Here is a 19,944-nt window from a genome sequence, read left to right as displayed (position 1 = left end):
GTCGCCATGCTGTCGCGCCCCCTTTTTCTCGCGAAATCGGGTTTATGACATTTTGGTATGGGAAAACTTGTTCCTTTTGGGAACTAGGTTTTGCATTTGAAGAGTCGCCACCTAATGATTAAGGTGCATTAGGACACCAATAGAGATTCAACTCTAAGCTTGCTTGAATAACCAGAGATTGGCTAAGGGCTCGAAATTATCCTAAGGGGAAGGTGTTAGGCACCCCTCAGGATCCACCGGTGTGGTTCCCGGCCAGACTGTTACTGTGAATTTGGGGTACAATTAACATGTAAGCTGATAAGGCTCAAGTAAGAGGGGATTTCAATACATAATGGTTTGAAAGTAAACAAATTTGAAAGAACAATCAAAGGGCTGATTTTTAAATAAGGAGTTAGAATGCTGAAGAAAAAATAAAGAATAAAGGAAAAAAAAGAGGGGGGGGGGGTCCTAGGTTTATTAAAAATATGGATCACCCCACACAATGTCCGATAATCACTCCTAAATGAGGGGCTACACGTGACATTATCGCGTGGTCATCATATATCTACGCTTCCCACCCCGTTAAGGTATTAAAGCGCGAATTGGTCTCGATTACTTATTGCATGCTATTACCCATCCCATTCCTATCAGTCCCGGAGGCATTTAGGACTACTAATCCTAAAAGGGAGGGGTATTAGGCTTATTTGAAGTTTCAAAGGTAAAAATTCTAAGGCGAAATACAAAACATATAAAGATTGCACATTAAAAGGGGGAAACACACAAGCATATAAGGCTCAAGTATACCTCCTCAAACAAAAGCACATAAATAGCATGACTTGCACATACTTTTTAGGTCTGATTTAAAGCACATAAAGACGAGGGAAGTTAATTGTTGAGGCAACATAGTTTATTACATAACGCGAATCAGGCCTGCCTGCTGGTTGTAGCAATTAACAAAGCGGATTTAGTTTTACAATTATTATCCTAAGGCTTGCCTTAGTGCTTAGACGGAGTCCTATAGGCATGATGTCTATTTAGTTCAGAAGGTAGTAAGACAGTAAAAACGCGAAATAAATTGTTTGAAATCCTATAGGCATGCTTGCTAAACCTTGTTAAGTATGGGGGATTAGATTGTTAAAAGAAGTTTAGAAGGGACAAAATTAAATTAGACTAGTTACAGGTTCTGCAGGTGATAGTATCTACTATTACTGATTTTTAATCCCTATGAACAGTCTAATATTGAATGGGAATGAAACGAGTCTGATTTTACTTAAGAATCCATGCAGGCATGATTTCAATATGTTACTGATTTCGAAATTACGAATGTGATACTTATTTATAGCCGTTTAGAACCTAAAGCATGATATCTGAGTGGCATGCAGAATTCGAATACGACCTATAGGCAGGTTATCTAGGTGTGAAACCGAACAAGCAGGATTTAGTATAAGTCCTAGAGACATGATTTGAAAGTGCAGAATTAAAAGAAGTCCTATAGTTTCTAATGCAGTTTGAAAGTGCAAAATTAAAAGAAATCCTATAGGCATATTTTCTAATGCAATATGAAAGTGTAGAATTAAAAGAAATCCTATAGGCATATTTTCTACCCTTGCATGCATAATTATCCAACCCTTTTTTACTAGCCAGCCCCAAATGTTCATTACAAATTATTACAAACCAGGAATAACAAATTACATCAGAGAAAGAACAAAGAAAAATTACAACCAGAGGAAGCCTGATTCTTGACTTCCTCTCTGAGTTATGTGATAAACCAACTCAAAGACCACTGATCCAAAGTCTTTCTCAGACTTGAGTGTGTCAAAGTTCCCTAAGGGCCTCAATAAGACCCCGGGCAGTGCTCACACCCAAGTTTCATAATCAGAAAAGGGACAGGTGCAATGTGGAAGTGCCAACCCTCATGTGTCCAAGTTCAGAGGGAACTCATGGGTCCCAAGGCAAGGCTCACACGAGGGGGCAGAACTTAAGTCTAAGAAGATAGTGCAAGTGCAGAAACAGAGTTCTAAGAGTTGAGGGAATAAAGGAGAAGGGTAAAGGGGTTGGGAATTGCAAAGAGCCTATGTACTTAGGCAAGGGTCAACTTTGAGCATGCACATCAATAGAAGATTCAGGCATGCCTATAAGCCCACCAGAACACACAGCACTAGAGAAAACATAGAGGTTGTGATCCCAGGGGGATCAAGTTTGAGTCATGGACAGCAATGTTCAATACTGCCATGCCCCATACCAAACATAGATACCAAACACATAGTTAGTACTAGTCATAAATGAATGGTGGAGAAAACCTGTTAACACAAGTTTGAAGGCATTGTATCATGCCATTCCATGTCTGATTGTGTGGCACTTATTGAAGAAGGGAAACTCAGGAAATCATGGGAAGAATGTGTCCATTAACATGTTGATCTTTTAGCTTTCAACCTCAATACAGATTCTCTTAAAGGTGAGAAGGCCAAACTTCAAGGGAGTTACTGCAAATTGGTCGGATCTACATGATACGTTACTGCAACATGTTCCTAAACTGAGGTATAAGAAGGTGTTTTGGCAACTGCCTCATGTAGGCTGGATAAAATTTAATACTAATGGTGCTTGAGAGGAGACAATGGAGGAGCTTCAAATGCATTTTGCATAAGGGATGGAATAGGTGATCTTATATATGCCCAGGCAGATTCAATTGAGGATGGAACAAACAACATAGCTGAACCACAGGCTATTCGTGAAGCTCTTAGATACATAACTCAAATACAGTTTCCACCATGTCTAATTGAAACAGACTCTTTGTTGATGAAGAAAGTGCTGGAGGAAGTTTGGGAACCACCTTGGAGCATAGCCAATCAGGTGGAGGAAATTAAAACACTACTGTCTAGGGGTGTGTTTCAGGTTGTTCGTGTATTAAGGGAAGGTAACAAGTTAGCAGATCATCTAGCTAACTTGACACTGGAACAACATGTAATTGTGTAGGTACACTCATTTGAGGAACTAGACACACAATGGAGGAAGATTTTGAATAATGACAAGCTACAGATACCCTACATTAGGGTAAGAATTGCCAAGCCAAATTCCAAATGATGATGAATTCCACATGAAGTTGATGGGGAGGTTCTTTGTAGTAAGGTGGATAATGAGAAAGGGTACTGGGGATTATGGGAAAGTATTAGAGGAAGGAGATCTCACTACACTTTCTACTCGAATCCATATTGAGGAGAGTAGAAAGGTTTTTTCCACTAACATAGTTTATTGTCTTGAAGGTACTTTTGAGGGTTCTTGGTTCTATCTTTTGGCCAAGCCTATTAGCGTGTATTAATATCTTCGATGCTCATTCCCTGTAGGTGTAACCATTACATAGACCAGCACAAATACTCAGCATACAAGACATGGAGAAGGCTTCATATAAGCCAACTAAACTGGAACTTCCCGCAATTCCAGTTTGATGGTGATGGGGAGTACTATACCATAAGATGTAATTTCCTTTGCATCTACTACTTCTTGGAGGCCATACAAGCTACTGCTAGCAGGTTCCATGTTAACACAAGGGATATTGATGTGTGCAAGAAGACTTCACTGCCCAAGCTAGACTATATGGACCATTGGAGTTTGCATCCTATTGTGGGCCAATTGATCATCATGTGGAGGAACTACCAGGTATTTTGTGCATCTCTAATACATTAGTAGGGTAGTTATAAGAGAAATGCAATCAGAGAGGGCAGGTACAAGTGCAAATTGTTGGGGCAAAGTTGAACCAACATTAGTATTGGCTTGACTTTGACAGTAATGATGGACCTCAGTGCGTATAATATGACTACAAACTTGGCCTTGACAAGGTTAGATTTCAGTGTTAGATATCGGTTGGAGCTGCCATATGTTGAGGATTACAAAGACTTATGTCCAGAATCACACATGAAGATGTGCAATGTATGTTATATATGCTTGGAAAGTCATGGTCACACATGCTCAAGTACAGGAGTGGCTTCTCAAGGGATATGCTTCATAGTTCTTTTTGTACTATCAAAGTTGAGTATAATACTCGATTTTGATAATAGGATTTAAGTACTTTTATACTTCATTCATCTATATTTTGTAAGAACTAGAAAGTACTAGATATTCTATGATCATCACAGAGTTTATAACACACTCTATGATCATATTACATAAGATGATACTAATAAAATGGAAAAATAAGATTAAGTAGAAAATAGAATTTTGCCCCTTCTTCTTCAAGTTTGTGAGTTCTTCAACTTGTAACTCCTTGTCTTCCTCTTCAAATATGTTCAAAAAATCATCAAACTTCATCACTTCTTCTTGGACCTATTTGATCTTGTGGAGGTGGTAGGGGAAGCGCCTTTTTGCTTAGCAACTCTCATTGGAAGTTGCCTAATGACCACTTCTTATGTGACCTTGCCATCACAAGTATGTTGCCTCTCATGTGCCTTCTTCTTACTTTTGTTGTATCCACTTCTAAGATGTCAAGGTGAAATATCTCCATCCCAAGATATATTGGCAAAGCTTTCATCCAGAAGTTCTTCCTCTCTCCCTTCTTCATAGAAATCTTGCCCCATATCCACACCAAAAGCTTCAGTAGGATTAAATCTGGACACTAAAGCTCCTGGCTCATGACTCTTGGTCACTCTTCCGATAGACTTAGAGATACTAGCTAATTCCTTCTTATCAAGAGACTTCAAAGTATCCATGTCATGAGAAACAATAGCATGGAGGATATTTGTAGGGGTCAAATTGTACCTTGCAATGGAAGAACTTGTGCTTGCCATCTTTCCAGTAGTTAGAGCCTTAACATTAGGATCATATTTGATGCCAACTGCTGCAATTTTCTACTTCCCGGATGGTACAAAAACATATGTATTTGGGCTTAAAACTTTCTTGATTTTCACTCTTTGAGAAGAGCTTGAAACCTGCTCCTTGTGCACCTCAACTGCCCCCTCATTTGAGCTATATGAACCAGGATCTGCCTCCTCATCGGTATCATCTAGGTTGTTCTAAACATCATTATCTTCCTCCAATTCACATTGATCATCCCAGGTTTTGCGAGTACACAAGAATTCACTAGTCACAGCTTGTTGCTCCTTACAAACAATCATCTTGTTTGTAGAATTTGCTAGAGCGATTGAAACCATACTTTTCTCTACCTATTGGTTTTTTCCATTATATAGAAGTTGTTGTCGAGAATCACCATCTCACTCACCAAACGACTCCATGGATTGTGAAGGAACCTCATGAACTGAAGTATTTAAGGTAACCAATGTCGTCTTGATCTTTGGAGTTGTCTCCATCAATATGGTTGCCTGGTTACTTTATGAATTTAGCTACTTTGGGATTGGTAATATGCAGTGTTGGTGTGGCCACATCAGTTGAAACTACATAGAAAACATGAACTGGAACAATGTCTTGTAAGACATTCAATGGAACACCAACATTCTTTGAAGTCTATTGATTTTTCTCACTGCCTGGAGCACTTCCTTGCCTATTATCAAATCACACTTATATCCTTATGCTGCAAACTCCCCACAAGATGTTCTTGCTCTTTGTTCAAAATATCAGAAGTGTTTGAGCATTTTATTTCTTTCAAATCACCTCCTCGTGCACCCGTAAAACTTGCTGCAATATCCTGAGTTTCATGGCCTGGAGTTTTCTGTTTCATAGGTGATGTTTGAGATCGATTAACTACTTTCCAATATTGATCTTTGAGTTGTTGCATAGCTTCAGAAACTGATCTTACTGTATCGCTGCCTTCTTCTCACTCGTATCATCCTTAATCCCATTAGTAACACCAACATATCGAGCTGTTGTAGAAGTTTTTCCGGCTTTGTCTTGAGTTTCACCTACCTGCCCAGCTATTTTTTCCATCCCAGAATCAATGGTTATGATTCTAGCGATTCTTGAGTTTATTGTAAAATTTCATGTGTTTAGATATCTGATTCGTAGTTTCGGATTATTTTTTGGTGGTCTGATTGCGCGACCGAGTTTGTATGATATTTTTAGACTTGTATGGACATTTGGTTTGGACCCCTGAGGGCTCGAGTGAGTGTTAGACGTGTTTTGGAGTATGTTGAGTAAGTTTTAGCTTTGCTGGTTTTGGACTGATGATGCAGGTCTCGCAAATGTGACATGATGTTCGCATTTGCGGACCTCGCATTTGCGAGGGGGACACTGCATTTACAAGGCGGGCAGGAGTTGGGATGTTTGTATTTGCGATCATTGTGATCGCTTTTGCGATTGGATCTGGGACTTAAGGACTTGCATTTGAGAACTCCTTAATAGCATTTGCGATGGGTACTTAGGCTAAGGGATGACCGCATTTGCGATCAGACGGTCACTTTTGTGGGGGGATCAGAGTTCAAGTTTGCGAAATATGTCTCTTTTGCAATATCTTCAATGTTGCTCTGGGGTAACTTTTGTGATGCCTTTTTCGCATTTGCTATGGTCGCATTTGTGAACCCCATGTCGCAAATGCGAAACCTGCAGCTGATCAAAATAGTGGGATTTCTGAGATAACTTCATTTATCATATTTTAGAACCCTTGAATCGATAGGAGGCGATTTTAAGGAGGGATTTTCACACACAACTATTGCATAAGTGATTTAAATCCATTTTCCGTTGGCAGAAACGATCCATTCCATTTGGGCCTCAATTATATAACATGATTATCTAAAAGATTTAACCTCTAATCCATGGAATTTGTAGAGAATTTTTGGGGATTCTGTCTATATTTCGAAAAATAAAAATTTGAGATTTGAGAGTCGAATTGGACTCGGATTTGAAAACAAAACACATATATGGACTTGTCAGGTTATGGGTAGTCAAGATCAACCCTTAGACTCGAGCTTTGACCGGGCGAATCCGGGGTTGACATTTGTTGACTTTTTGAAAATTGTGTAAAGATCATGACTTTATTTATCGAAATTGGTTTCTCTTGCATTATTAGATATTATTTAGTCATTTTTTGTTAGATTTGAGCTGTGCTGCGGTGAATTTTAAAGGAAAAGCCATTTTTGAGTGTTGATTTGCCCTATTTGAGGTAAGTATCTTGCCTATTTTGTGTTGGAAAATTCCCCGTAGAATTTGCTTTAATTGTACTATTTGAATTATGTGGAAGACGTGTACATGAGTTGACGAGTGTGTACACGGGTTTATATGGGGAAATTGACCTTATTAGACTCTTAGATCACTTATTTATGATTTATGACTTGTGATTTGTGATTATGAGGTGTGGTACCCCCGGGTGGTTCTAGTTGAAAATCTTGTGTTGAAACGGTTGGATTATCTGGACTGTCATTTACTTTCATTAATTTACTGCACTTGTATTTTAATTGCGTTCCAATTATTTTGCTGTTTTATCATTTGTTTACTCCATATTTCCATTTGTTGCTTTTGTTTCCCAACGTTAGCTTTATATTATTGTTCTTTCCACTGTTAGCTTTATATTAATACTTTGCACGAAATTATTCCATGTATAGCGAGTGTCTTGACTTACCTCGTCACTACTCCACCAAGTTTAATATTGATACTTACTAGGTACCATTCTGGTGTACTCGTACTACGCTTCTGCATATTTTTTGTACAGATCCAAGTACCTCTGACCGTGTCGGAGGCTAGTGAGTTGATTCTGACATTTGCAACAACTTAATGGTATACCTGCTTGACGTTTGCAGGCCTTGGAGTCACCATCTAATATTATCTTTACTATTATTTATCTTCATTTTGAAATAGTATTGTATTTAGAGATTCTAGTATATTTCAATAGAGCTCATGACTATGTACTACTGGATTTTGGGGTTGTATATCTAGTGTTCGGCTTTAGCTACGTTATTTCATTTATCAGCTTAATGTTTAATGTTTAATGTTTAATGTTTAATAGTTAATCTGGTTAATTTTGCTAAATATCATCATGTGTTAGGCTTACCTAGTCTTCTAGACTAGGTGCCATCATGATTCCTAAGTTGGGATTTGGGGTCATGACACCCATGCTCTCAGCCTTCCTACTCAAAGTATCGGCCACCACATTGGCCTTCCCAAAATAATAAAGAATGGTGATATCATAGTCATCTAGTAACTCCAACCACCTCTGTTGCCTCAAGTTTAGTTTGTTTTGCTTGACCAAGTGTTGTAGACTCCTGTGATCTGTGAATACTCACAAGACACGCCAGAGATAGTGCCTCTAAATCTTCAGCGCGTGAACAATGGCTGCCAACTCTAAATCATGTACCGGGTAGTTCTTCTCATGGGGCTTTAACTAACGCGAAGTGTAAGCAATCACTCTACCCTCTTGCATCAATTCACACCCAATTCCAATCCGTGAAGCATCACAATAAATTGAATTTGAATATGATGCTGAAGGCAAAGCCAAAACTGGAGTTGTGGTCAAGGCAGTCTTGAGCTTCTGAAAGCTCTCCTCACACTCGTCAGACCACCTGAATGGGCACTATTTTGAGTCAATCTAGTCAAGGGAGTTGCGATGGGTGAAAACCCCTCTACAAAATAGCGATAATACCCGGCCAAGCTTAGAAAACTCCGGATCTTTGTAGCAGAAGACGGTCTGGGCCAACTCTGAACTGCCTCTACCTTCTTCAGATCCACCTTGATCCCCTCACTAAACACCACATGGCCCAAAAATTCCACTAAATCAAGCCAAAACTCACACTTGGCAAATTTATCATATAGCTTCTTCTCCCTCAAAGTTTGGTTTATGATCCTCAAATGCTGCTCATGATCTTCACGGCTGTGAGAATACACCAATATGTTGTCAATGAGCACAATGATGAAGGAATCAAGATATGGCTAGAAGGCACTGTTTATCAAGTGTATAAAGCCTGCTGGGGCCTTGGTCTGACCAAATGGCATCACCAAAAACTTGTAGTGACCATAGCGCATCCTGAAGGCCATCTTCAGTATATCTGAATCATGGATCTTCAACTGATGGTACCCCGATCCAAATCAATCTTCAAGAATACCCTAGCACCATGAAGATGATAAGACAAATCACCAATACGCGGTAGTGGGCACCTGTTCTTGACTGTAACCTTGTTTAGCTGCCTATAATCAATACATATCCTCATATAGTCATCCTTCTTCTTGACAAATAGAACTGGAGCACTCCAAGGTGAAACACTCGGCCTGATGAAACCCGTGTCAAGTAACTTCTAAAGTTGTTCCTTTCATTCCTTCAACGCCACTGGTGCCATGCGATATTGTGAAATAGAGATTGGCTGAGTGAGTGGCACCCAATCAATACCAAATTCGATACCCCTATCGGGTGGCACCCCCAGTAGATCTAGTGGAAACACGTCTGGAAACTCTCTCACAATTGGAACTGACTCAAGGTAGGAGTATCAACACTGACATGACTCATAAAGGCTAAATATGCCAAGAACCCCTTCTCAACCATCCGTTTGTGCCTTTAGAAAGGACACCACCCTACACGAAACATGACCCAGTCTACCTCTCCACTCTAACCTCGGCAACCCTGGCCTAGCCATTGCCACGGTCTTGGGTTGACAATCCAGAATAAGCATGATAAGGCAAAAACCCATCCATACCAAAAATCACGTCAAAGTCCACCATATTGAGTAACAAAAGCTCAGCCCTAGTCTCATTACTCTCGATAGTGACCAAATACGACCGATAGGCACGGTCTACCACATAGAATCCCCAACAAGCGTAGACACATAAAAAAGGGGCACTTAAAGAATTATGAAATATATCCAAATATGTAGCAAAGTAGGATGACACATACGATAAGTGGAACCCAGATCAAATAAAATCGATGCATCCCTATGACGGACCGGAACAATACCTTTGATGACAACATCTGATGCAACTGGACTGTAGATACTAAAGCAATACCTCTGAGTGTAGATACCAAAGCAAGTGCATGGGGGGACAACTCATTAAAGCTCATGCCATATTGTGACACCATCATAGTCCCCTGACGCAACTGCTCGAACTCTATGCGCCATACATCTTAGAGGGTCTGTGGGACAAACTCCCTCAAAAATATATCAAGAAACTGAGCCCAAGTAAGTGACATTGCATCAGCTGGCCTACCCTCCTCATAAGCCTGCCACCACCAATATGCCGACCCCGTCAGCTGAAATGTAGTAAAGGCGACCCTGCTAATCTCCACGATGCCCATGGTGCGGATAATTTTATGATCCAAAATCCAGCCAGCCGTGATGGCACCTAACCTAACCAGCTAGGTACGCCAATTAACAACTATCCAATTCTAATGAAATTAATAAGACAATTTAATAAAAGAAAATATCTGAATCTTATACATTCCCCAAGGACTGGTAGTACAAATCATGAGCTTCTAAGATTAGAATTTACAAAGCTGGTATGAAATAAACACATCATCTGTTCGAAATGTACATAAACAAATTTCCATGAATCTAAGGCTACCATGAACAAGAGGCAGCTACAACCGGAACGCAGGTACGTCTTCTATTCCAGCTCCCATCGATCACAGCAACATCAACATCCAACATCTGCATGCAAGGTGCAGAAGTGTAGTATGAGTACAATCAACCCCATGTACTCAATAAGTAACAAACCTAACCTTAGGTTGAAAGTAGTGACGAGCTGGAACATAGATCGGAGTCCAATACCAATAGCCAACAACAGTTCATAACAACATAATGAAAGCAATAAAAGAAGTATTCAGAGATGAAATTTCGGCTCGTTCACACTTCCAGAAGATAGGTCTGCTTTTCTAGTAAGTCAGTGAAAATCCAAATCTTTAGCTGAAAATGCCAAAAATATGAGTAAGCTTGAAATCTATAATTTTTCCCAAAAAGATGTCGACAGGTAAATGTTTCAGTTTCAAATGGCATGAGGAAAATACATCTCTATAAATATATGTCAGCATGTGTGAGAGGCCAGGAATGACGTGATACCGTACAACATGAGGAAAATACATATCTATGGATGTATGGCATGTATGTATCAATATAATGTATCTTAGAGATGAACTCATGTACTCACACTCTCAGAGTACTCAATCTCACTGTCTCACACTTTCTACTTATCATGCTCAATCACTCGGTACTGTATATGGCCAATCCAACGCATGAAAGATCCATCCCGAATATATATATAGCAACTACCAGTCAGTCACTCAGTACTGTATATGGCCAATGCAGCCAGGGGAAGATCCATCCCCAAATATAAATGCTTCGGACCAGATTCATGTCTAGGGAAGATCCATCACACAATATAAATCAACCGCGCTCACTGGGGTGTGTGCAGACTCCGGAGGGGCTCTTTCAATCCAACTGCTACCATTAATCAGTAAAACCCATTATGGCATGCAGCCCGATCCCATAAACGTAATCAATATAACATGTTGCGGCATGTAGCTCGATCCCATAGTATCACTCACATTCAGGCCCTCGGCCTCAATCAATCATCAATCTCTCCAGTCTCTCGGGCTCACAATGCCATGAAACTAGCCAAAAATGATGATATAATGTGTCAATAAATAGCAACAGAGACTAAGATATGATATGAAATGACTGAACGTGACTGAGTATGAAATTTGCAAATTAAACAAGTAATTCAACAGTAATATGACCTTAGTGAGTCCCAATAGAATAAGCATGAAGCCTAGACATGTTTTCTAACATGGATCACAGCTCAATAGCTCTAGTACGCAAAGATTTCATTGTTACAGATAAGATCAGGTAACTACACAGTACCACAGAAATAACGGAGTCACGATTCACACGGTGCATGCCCACACGCCCGTCACCTAGCATGTGCGTCACCTCAACACCAAACACATAGCACATAATTCGGGTTTTCATACCCTCAGCACCAAGTTTAAAAGTGTTACTTACCTCGAACAAGCCAAATCCAATACGTACAAGCCCAACGCTGCTCTATAAATGCCATACTACGCGTAACGACCTCTGAACGGCTTAAAACTAGCCAAAAGAAACTCAAATACATCAAATAATTCCAAAGGGAACAAACCCAATCGATAAAGGTCGAATTCATAATCAAAAGCCCAAAATCAACCAAAAAGTCCAAACCCAGGCGTGCACCTTGGAACCTGACAAAACTCATAAAATCCGGCAACCCAATCAATTACGAGTCCAACCATACTAGTTTCACTAAATCCACCATCGATTCGATGTTAAAAACTAAAAAAATTCACTCTATGAAACTTTAGGCTAAAACACCCAATTTCTCTTCAAAACTCATCAACCAATTGCCAAAAATGAAGATAGATTCATGAAACAAAATCAAAATTAAGTGTAGAATACTTACCCCAATCATTCTAATGAAAATTGCACCAAAAATTGTCTAAATCCGAGCCCCCAATCTCAAAATATGATGAAAGAACCAAAACCTCGATTGTTTATAACCTCTGCCAGCGGTTTCCGCATTTGCGGACAAATTGTCACATCTGCGGTAACTGTTCGCTTCTGCGACCACAACTAACCAGCCGACCCCTCGCACCTGTGAAATGATTTTCGCTTCTGCGCACTCGCAGGTGCGACTCCTCCTCCGGATCTGCGATGATCTCCAGCCAAGCCTGCTACGCTTTTGCGGCCAATTGTCTACATCTACGGACTCGCATCTGCGCCCATTCTTCCGCAGATGCGCAGACACTAGAAGCAGAAATCTTCAGTAATGCAATATAAAATGAAAATGATCTGTACCTCGTTCAAAACTCACTCGGGCCACTCGGGACCCCGTCTAAATATACCATCAAATCCAGAAACATCATACGAACCCCGTCAATCAACATAAAAAGTGTGAATCGCACACCAATTCAAACATATTGAAACTAAGGAATTCCAACTTTTACAAACGTCGCCGAAACCTATCAAATCATGTCCGATTGACCTCATATTTTTCACACAAGTCACAAATGACACCACTGACCTACTTCAACTTTCGGAACTCGAATCCTCTCCCGATATCAAAAACTCCACTCGCGGTCAAACTTATGAACTTTCCAAACCATTAAATTTCCAATTTTCACCAATTTGTGCTGAAACCTTCTAGAAACATCCAAATGAGATTCCGGGCATATGCCCGAGTCCAAAATCACCATCCGGGCCTAGCAGAATCATCAAAACTCCAATTCGAGGCCAAATACTAAAAAAAGTCGAACTTGGTCAACTCTTCTAATTTAAAGCTTCCTAGTTGAGAATCATTCTTCTAAATCAATTTCGAATAACCTAAAAACCAAAAACAACGATTCACATAAGTCATAATACATCATTTGGAGCTACTCATGCCCATAAACTACCGAGCGAAGTACAAATGCTTAAAACAACAGGTCGGGTCGTTACAATAATATGATACCACTCGTCTAGAAAACCATATGCATACTCAAAACCTGCTCCACCGAAAGTTGGAGGGTCATACTTCTTGAACCTCTCAAGCCTCCTCTGCTCCACCTCTTATGCCACTGGAATGACCTCATGCTGAACCGCGATAACGGGCTGTACTGCATAACACCTGGAACCTAATAACAATGGGCCCACTGCTCTGGAGTACGGGCGACAGGAGTCTAAGATCCTCCCCTGGCCTGAGAAGTAGTTAGTGCAACTTGGATCAATTCCACCTGAGCCAAAGTACCGAACATGCTCAGAAAATGTGCCAAGGTCTCCTATAGTCCAGGGGTAGCAATAGGCGCCTCGGGTGCTTATCCCGCAATTTGAGCTACTAGTGGCTCCTCAGTCGCTACTCTAGTTGGTGCTCTAGCTGTGGCACATGCCCCTCCTTGGCTTCCACCTCGGCCCCGGCCTCCCGCGGCACTAGCAGGAGCCGTGGGAGTCTGCTCAGCTGATCTGACAGTGCATGTCCTCACCATTTGTGAGAGAATTAAAAGACAAAGGCTTAAATTTGGAAATCAAAAAATCCGCACAATAACGAATGAAAGAAGTGGAATTTCCAAAGAGTTCTGTAGCCTCACATAGATAAGTATAAACATCTCCATAATGATCCGCAAGACTCTATTAACTTTCTTATGACTCGTAGCACCTATGAACCTAGAGTTCTGATACCAACTTATCACGGCCCTAAATCCCACCTCTAGGATCGTGATAGAACCTAGTCTCTAAGACTAGGTAAGCCTAGCACATGCTGAGAATTAACAAAAATAAACAACTTAGCTATTGAGTTAAACTGATAGATGACATAAAAAATATGAAACTGATCAATAGTTATAAATCTCCAAAACCGGTAGTATGGAGTCATAAGCACTACTAAGAGTAACCTAGAATCTAAAATACAACACTGGTTTGGAATGAAAAATAAACAGAAGTAAAGGTAACATCATAAGGTGACTTCGAGGTCTGCAAGCGTCAAGCAGGTATACCTTGAAGTCTCCGCAATGTCTGAATCAACTTACTAGCGTCCGGCACTGAGGTACCTGGATCTGCACAAAAACATGTAGAAGCGTAGTATGAGTACACCACAATGGTACCCAGTAAATATCAAAACTAACCTCGGTGGAGTAGTGACGAGGTAAAAGTCAAGATACTCACTAGACATGAAAACATGTGCAGAATATAAAGATAAATCTAACAAAGGAATTAAAAGCAATAAATGGCAACAAAGATTAAACGGGTGATAAAAACTGCAGAAAAAAATTAAAATACAGGTGAAATAAATTAAGGAAAAATGTTTACCTCGAAAAATGTGAGTAACAATTAAAGATAATTTGTGGTTTTAAAGATATGTGATGTATTCTAATACTAGTGATTATACAAATGATATTAAGCTTAAGTAAGAAGGAAAGAAGAACCAAATCAGTGTTGCTAGAGCAATAAAGGCCTCGAGCTCGGTTATCCCAGGGACCTCGAGGTCGACTAAGAACAATAAAGTATGAACAATAGAGTAAAGACAATAAAGCTGAAGAATAATTGTTGAGCACATTAAACAAGAGAGGCAGAGCAGAATGTTCTATCGTAGAGAATAATATCAGATGATCCTTACAAAATGATTGGGGTCCCCTTTATATAGGAGGAGAAAACCCCAATATAGTACATTCCTAATTGTAGTAAAGAATTCTATTGGTACAGGTATATAACAACCTAGTACGGGTCTGTACCATTTCGTACAAATCTTATCCTTTAATAAATGCCCTGGTCCATATGTCCTTGAGAAGTTCTCGCTCTTTCTTGATTGACTTCGAGATTATGCTGCCCTTGATGTAGGTCGTGTCAGGCCTTCGATCAGCTTCCTCGAGGTGTGTATCCCTCAGCTGGGTCCGACCTCCATTTTGAGTTGCCCGGATTCGGACTCATAACTCAATTTAAGACTTCGAAATCGGGTTCCTTGATTTTGACCGTATATAGATAGTCCCCGCGTTTCTTAGAATAAGATGATAAGAAACGATTTGAACCTCGATTCTCCCGAACCACTTATGATGATGTCATGGCTATCATGTAGACGTTTGAAGTGACCGAAAATGTCATGTCAGTGTGCTTCCCCGGAACATCAAGTACATTTCAGCCTTTGTCGGCCAGTTGCGCCGTCGGTTCCGTCGTCGGCTTTCTATAAATAGGAGGTTGCTTTGTTGGACAACAACTACACGTATTCCTTCTTCATCTACCTTTAGTCCTTTCCCTTCTTTATCTCTTCCTCTAACCACCTATTTCCATGGTTCAAATCGGTGGCCACAAGGTCACATGGCCGCGACTTTACCAGTTACGCCAAGGCTTCCTTTTTTAGAGCTTCGGCTCGAGACAACGGGAGAAAGGCACCGGATCCCTTCTGTATAAGAAGATATGCGAACTTTGCACTGCTGCTCATCTCCTTTTATATTAAACCTGGTGTGGCGCTTTATTCCATTTGATTACCATGGAATGAGGTGACACTATCATCTACTAACTTTTGCATCCCACACCGGAATAGAGTTCCGAGGGTGACCACTCATGGACTGTTGCCTGTGCACCTTGCACCCCCTTTTTGCCTCTTCCTTTTGCCTGTTCTTTCTTAATGTATTGTGGCCTAAACTTTATTGGAATGCTCGATCTCGGCTGCTGGAGATATATTTACCTTTATCGAGGGCCTCCTCCCCGATATATACGTTCCCAGAGATCTGGAATGATGCCTTCAAGGAAAGACGATGCTCCTGAGGACGTAGTCTTTAAAATGGATTAGGTTCTTTGGCCTTTGTTTTCTGTTTCATTGCTCCTGTGTAAGCATCCTTCTTGAGCCTCAGGGTCGAGTTGGGCGACAAGCTTAGAACAATCGAGGGAGGACTAACACTTTATGAGAGCTACGGTGACGATTTTTTATGATCAATGATAAGCGATAAATGATGAACAATAAATAGAACACAATGAATATAAGCAACAAATGAAAGTAATGAGGTCAAGAGAATATGTTAGAGAGCAGAGAGAATGTTCTTGTGTATTTAATATTGAGAAACAGATCCCTTTACAAAGTGACAAGGATCTCCTTTATATAGGGTAGGAAATCCTGATATAGTACATATGCACTTATTACAAAGAGACATATCTGGTGCAGCTACTCACTAGTCTGGTACATGCTAGTACTTATCTTGCAGATATTGTTAGCTTTGGTAACGTGTCTTGGGAACTTCTCGTTTATCCATGGTAGCCACCGACTCGTGCCGCCTCGAGGTCAAGCATAGGGGACCCCGGGGTCGATCTTCGAACTGTACCTCGAAGCCTCCGGAGGCGGGCCGTGGAATGTCATAATGGTCACAAAACCAGGCTCTCTAATTTTAGCCTTATACAGATAGTCCCCGCGTTTCTTAGAGTGAGAATGATAAGAAACGGTCTCGAATCCTTGCCTCTCCAATACTTCTATTACATCATCAGTTTACACCTTGTCGAGCGATTGATGTGACAAGCAGGGTGTCTAAAGGTCGCGCCCATGCAGCCCTTAAACCTTCACAAATATTTCCTGAGTGAGAGTTTGCTTGAACTCGGGTGACCTCGAAAACTTTCTTTGAACTTAAAATGAAGATGGCCATAAGGCGTTTATAGATGGCCCCTAAGCTAAAGTAACTAAGAGAGCGCTTAAGCTGATCTGAAGGCGAAGAAAGCTTTGAGGCTTTATTAATAATTCTCGAGTGAAAACTGACTTGAAATTGGGTAGCCCTTTGGCTTAAGAATCGGGTGGATGGCCCGTACCACAAATAACGGAGATCCTCGCGCTCGGGCACCATCTCGAGGCTAGGTTTATGTTTGCTCCTTAGAGCTCGTAGTTATATTGATAGAGAGCTTCGAGATTGGGCACCATCTCGAGGCTAGGTTGACACGGGGATCTTTGACCCCTCGAACATTGTAAGGCATCGTCATCCGTATGGCACGGTCATGAAGTGGTCGGGACGGTCCCGCCGGTATGCTTCCCTTATCGGCTCAAAGCTTCACCCGAGTCTTCACCTGCCTTTTCTTGTTTTATCATAGCTATGGCTGCTTCATCCAAATCTGTTCATCAAGGAGAGGGGGAATCCGCCTCTATTTCATGCCTAGTCGGTGGTACACCGCCAGCTGGAGGCTCACTATCTTGAAGAGGGACTTTTCATTAGGAAAGGCCTCCCAATGTTCAGGACCATCGGGAGCTCACATCACGGTTCATCTCATCAATAGGAGAGGAACACCTCGAGGTAAACATGAGAGACTGCGGATAGGAAAAAAGATGGTATTGCAGGTACCTTCCCCGGATGAGAGCATCATATGTGGCTTATGTAGGGGGGTTTTGAATGTGTACACGTACCCCTTTATATTGGGCCAACTTGATAGAGTCATGCTAGAGTTTTGCAGAAGATATCGGGTTACCCTGGCATAAGTTCATCCGTCGTTCCGAGGATAGTATTGATGAGGAGGTTCTTCGCAGAGGGAGTCGGGCTTGAGTTCACCCTTAGCCATCTCACCAGATTGTACCAACTCTTTCATTACCGAGGCCTGATTACTTTATGATGTCGATCCGTGAGGCCCTTTGTTGCCGATGATGGAGAAGATGGAGACCGAGGATGAATAAACTGATTTGTTCGAGTGCGGACTATCGATATTTTCCCCGTGGAATTCTTGCCATTTCCCGAGAAATGGAAATTCGCGCGTAAGTCGCACACTTGCGTGCTTATTATTTTTGCACATGGCAGAGGCGGGCTCCGCAAATATGCTTTCCTTTTCTTTATTACAGCGATCCTGTGGATGCCATATGAGGTCCCGGACCTGGCAGATTGGACTTGGAAGCTGGCAGCTCGCTCGACCTATGATGGGCGCAAGTGGCGAGACCTGTCGCAGGGTAGATGGGAAGCAAAATACCACGGTACGTGACGTGTGGTTTATTTTCTTAGAAAGGTACTTTCCTTTATGCGTATTAACTCTGTCACCGCAAGCATTGAAGTTGTTTCTGAGTTGAGACCGTGTCCTCTTGGAGAGGAGGAAGGATCGTCGGCTTAGGGGCCGAGGAATGATAATGAACGGAAGGAATCCTTGAAGGATGTGGGTGCTCATAGCGAGGCAAGTCCTGCTCAGAGGCTCAAAGAGGATGTATCGGCTGAGCCTACGGCATCCGAGGCTTCTAGCCTTGGGAGAAATTGTTCCTTTTTTGCTGTCGTCTTTTTTCCCATCGAAGGTACTTTGAGGGATAAAAAATTTCCTGCCACCCTCTTCTTCTTTTCCCGCCGAAGGTGCTTTGTGGGGAATTCGAGGCCAGGGTCCATCTAGATCAAGCGGGGTGGCGAGCGATTGTATTCCTATCGGGAGCGGTTTTAGGGGGGCGATGGGACTAGGACAGTAGACTCAACTTTCGAGGAGGCTCAGTGTCTTATGTTCTATGGTGAGTTTTGGCCGGATGTATTGGTCTTTCAGTATTGCACTTTCATTTTCTGATTTAGCTTCTTTTTCATAGGCCTTTGATAGGCTCACGTCCGAGCTGCTCCGCTGTGAACCTAGGTTGCGAAAAGCCTTGGAAGGGGAGAAATCCCTTGGGCCTTTTTGCGATGATATAGCAAAGAAGTCAGCATACCTTTGGTACGAGGCGAGTTGACTCCTGGACTACGAAGGACGGAGGACCCGGAACGCCTTCGGAGGCGAAGTTGGTCAGGCCAAGCATGAGTGTAATGAGCTAAAGGCTCATATAGATGCCCAAGTTGCGGTCAAGAAAAATGCTTTGGCCAGGGCTTCTGCCCTTGAGGTGCAACTTCGGAATGCTTGTGAAAATAGCTTGGTCCAGTCGGCAGGATCACAAAGCTTGAGCCTGACCTTTTCGATATCAAGGCCGAGGTCCGTGGATGCCCGGGCTGAAGCTGAAGAGATTCGAGCTATGGCCGATAAGAAAGTGTCCGTCTATTTAAAAGGGCCTCCCGATCGAGAGAGCAGCAGCAATGGATATGCCCGGCGTAGATGTTAGAGGTAAATCCTCGAAGGGATTCACGCTAAAGGCTTTGATCTCTCGGAAGAGATAGTGCAGGACAAGGCGAATGAATACGATGCCAAATCCATCGTATCTAACGCTGAAGGTAATGAAGAAGAGGCTGATGGGGCCGCAGTCCCCGAGGGGAAATTAGACTAGGCTTTTTCCTTTTTGATTCTTTGTATAGTGTTGTTAGAGAACTTTGTAAATATATCCTTGCATTGTTTTGTACGTGTGTGTATGTAAAGAAACCTTTCGGTTCTCTCCTTCTATAAATTTTTGTTTGCTTTCGTATGTCTTTCTTTTACACATTGTTCGATGATTGGCCAGGTGAACTGGACTTCGAGCAATGACCCTCAGGTGTACAATTCGGCTCTGAGGCCTATTAGGCTAGCCCGTAGGCTTTTGCGCATTTGATCGGCAGATCTAAGCTGGTGACAAGGGCTCTTATGCATTTAGGTCGGTACGATCTTTCGATTTGAGCTGGGGACAGTAGCTCTTACGCATTTGGGTCGGTACGACCTTTAGTTTGAGCTGGCGACAGTAGCTCTTACGTGTTAGGTCGGTATGACCTTTTGATGCAAGCTA

Source organism: Nicotiana attenuata, chromosome 7, assembly GCF_001879085.1.
Source record: "Nicotiana attenuata strain UT chromosome 7, NIATTr2, whole genome shotgun sequence".
Classification (NCBI taxonomy): domain Eukaryota; kingdom Viridiplantae; phylum Streptophyta; class Magnoliopsida; order Solanales; family Solanaceae; genus Nicotiana; species Nicotiana attenuata.
This window is presented reverse-complemented; position numbering follows the sequence as displayed.